The sequence below is a fragment of the Nicotiana sylvestris genome, chromosome 3, assembly GCF_000393655.2.
Source record: "Nicotiana sylvestris chromosome 3, ASM39365v2, whole genome shotgun sequence".
In the NCBI taxonomy this organism is placed as follows: Eukaryota; Viridiplantae; Streptophyta; class Magnoliopsida; order Solanales; family Solanaceae; genus Nicotiana; species Nicotiana sylvestris.
This window is the reverse complement of record NC_091059.1, coordinates 53,192,469-53,195,573: the sequence shown is the minus strand read 5'-3', so window position 1 is coordinate 53,195,573 and position 3,105 is coordinate 53,192,469. Positions and strand designations below refer to the sequence as shown.

At 37.0% G+C, this 3,105-nt stretch overlaps 1 long non-coding RNA gene across 1 annotated transcript; it reads right to left on the bottom strand.

The window, feature by feature from the left end:
* Nucleotides 1-241: 241 nt before the first annotated feature.
* On the bottom strand, nucleotides 242-1,665 carry LOC138886866 (uncharacterized). Its single transcript, XR_011405795.1, has 2 exons — nucleotides 1,208-1,665; nucleotides 242-438 (listed from the first exon to the last, which is right to left on the bottom strand). It is a non-coding gene; the product is annotated as an uncharacterized lncRNA (long non-coding RNA).
* Between the last annotated feature and the right edge of the window lie 1,440 nt (nucleotides 1,666-3,105).

The following is a 3,105-nucleotide window of genomic DNA, read 5'->3' as shown; positions in this document are numbered from 1 at the left end:
GATACAATCTTGGTTCTTTACTTAGTTTGCATTTATGATAATTAACTACATAGTCACAATTGTATAAACGCACACTTTACAAAAATAGCCACTTTTGCAAATCTGGAAAAATGGCCAGATTAAAAAAAATTATCATAACATTCCTAGAAGCATATGTTGGCAGTGAAATTTCAGCAACTAAAACGAACTCATGCTATGTGTTATACATCTAAAGTCATTCATGGCATACTTAGATATCACATTCAAAAAACTTGCAACTCAATATTCAAGTATTATGAAGGACTATATTCACATTATCACATGCTTGATACATAACAATAACATACAAGCTCTTTTGTTGTCAAATTATTCATCATATCAAACACATTTAAATGGTGCAGTATGTTCAAGTTGTTCCCATTGCTGAAAATACGTACGTTACGAGTCTTAAAGGATTACCTGGATAGCAAAAGAATAAACAGTAGTTCAGCAACTAAAGCAGCATAAAACCAGCAGCAAAACAGCAACAAAACCAGCAGCAAATCCGTGTTAAAACAACCCGAAAACTTAGAGAGGAAACCCAGAAACGAACTCTAAAGAGGACTTATACTTTTATAAAAGTTTGCACTCTAAGATTCACTCCCAAAGCTCACTATTTCAGCTCACTTTTCATGTGTTCAACTGCTGATTTTTATTTTTATTTTTTTGTGTGTTCAAAGCAATTATTCCCTCTCCCTGGAAGTGTGATTGAGTCCCCCTTATATATCAAAACAACCAGCTATTTCAAAAAATTTAAAATCAATCTTTTTGACAGATTTTCTACAAAATCTGCTCTTAAATTCAAAAGGCCAGACTTTCTGGTTCAAATCTTGTCAAGTATTTCAAACAAAATCTGTTCTCCACTATTCAAAGACAGACTTTTATTCAAACACTGCCCAAAAGTCTACATTTTCTTACCAAACAATTTGACTTTTGAGTATTGTACTCAAAGAGTCTTGAAGTAGTAAATAAACAACCAAACAAGTACCATATACTCTTAAGTATTCTGCACTACCTCAATTTTATTAATACAAAACTATTTTACTACTTCAACAAGTGCAAAAACAGAAAATTGAACATTTCAAACTTCAAAAACTAATGCTAAAATAATTAATAATAGACCAAAATAAAATCTGAAAATTAAAAATAAAAATAAAAAATCAGCCATGAAAAAGAATAGGATTTTTACCATTTTACAATTTAAGTGGCCGAAAAAATGGTGGTATGCCAAAAGAGGGTGTTCGGGGAGGTCGCCGGAATTTGGCCGGATTTTGGTCGCCGGATTTTCAGGGTGAAATTGGCATAAATAGCTAGGTCTTGAGGATCTCTATCCATTGGTGTAGGTATTGTGGGGTGGTAGTGGTTGGAGCTTCAAGGATTTGGGCAAAAAAGTGACGGGAAAGTTTTCAAGATCTAAGATTCAAGGAGTTTGAGGGATTTTTGAAGGATTTGGTTTGGAGATATGGAAAGAGGAAGTTGTGGAGATTACATGGTGTGAATTTGGAGGTGTTTGGAGGTGGTCCGCCGGCGGCGACGATTTCCGGCCGGCGGCGGTGGGCGGAGATGGGGCGGCGTAGAGAGAGTGAAGAGAGAGAGAAGAGAGAAGAAGGAGAGGGAAAGAAGAGAGAGGAAATAAGGGGGAAATGGGGCAAATTTTTGGGAATTTTGGGCTTTAAATACCTAGGATGAAGATCAAACGAGGACCGTTGGATTAAATCAAGATGGGTGGATGAGATTGAATCTTGTTACTTAACCAAAACGACGTAGTTTCAAGACCAAACTACATCGTTTTAAACTCTTCTTGGTAGCCCCATTTTGGACCGGATTTGGGCTCTTTGGGCTCAAATTTTGGGCCAATTTTGGCACAATTTTAATTAAATACACTAGCCCAATCCCTACCCCATTTACCAAACAATTACTCAACTCTTAACTTATACATACACAAATAAGAACAAATACACACACACACATATATATATATATATATATACAAGGCAAAAATTAGGCATTTACAGCTGCCCCTCTTTGCTCGAGAACGTGAAGAGTTTTCGTGCAAAGAAAAGTGAATGCCATAGCTAATTTTTGCTCACATATCACTCCAATGGAAGCAATTTTTGAAAAAAGGTGACCGAACCTTGCTTCCGAGGTTTCCTACATATCCTTGGCTATAAAGGAATCAGGTCAGTGTAGTTCTGGAAAAATTTGGTAGTTGGGACTACCAGACACTAGAGTTAAGACTGTTGCTGCTGTTGTTGTCGATGTTGCTGTTGCGGTTACTCGCTTCTTACATCAAAAGAAAAAGAGAAGGGAATTATATATGTCTGCAAACTAAGAGTACAAAATTCCTATCCATGTGTCTTCTGGAGTCAAATCTTGATTCTTGACTTGCTCGCATGTGTTGACCGTAGATTGGATCTTGATGCTCTTTGAAGAAAAGATTATGACTCAATCTCGATGGCTTGCTTTCTGGATCAGAATTTGAGAAGATGAATCTCGAGAAGCTGGGCTGCTGATACATTATCAAAGCTAAACTCCGACTATCTTGTGATCGAACGATTTCTTTCTTCTAATGAGAAAACTGAAACTGCAAGCTTTAATCGTCACTTGTGCTGTATGGCAGAGCCTGCAAAGCCATCAAAGACAAACAAAAACGAACAAAATTTTTCTGCCCCAGTCTGGCACTAGGAAAAATTTGTGAGTTATTAGACAAATTTGTAAATTATCTAATTTATTGAAAAGGCAAACAGAAATAGTAGTATAAACTAGCTAAAAGAGATAAAATTTGGTAACGAATGATAGTTTAACCAGGGATCGGTACCCTGTACTATTGAAAGGAAATGTAATCAGGGGCTGATACCCTCTCTTACTGGAAGGAAATAGAATCAGGTGTTAGCACCATGTATTATTGATAAAGTGTTGAATCCCTCTAGGCGAAACGGTTCTACCTGAGTTAAACTATGTAAAACAACCTGAGCGAAGAGTACTTCTACCCGGAACTATGAGCTGGATCCCCCTAGGCGAAAAAGGTTTTACCTGGGTTGAGCTACGTAAAACAACCTGAGCGAAGAGTACTTCTACCCGGAACTA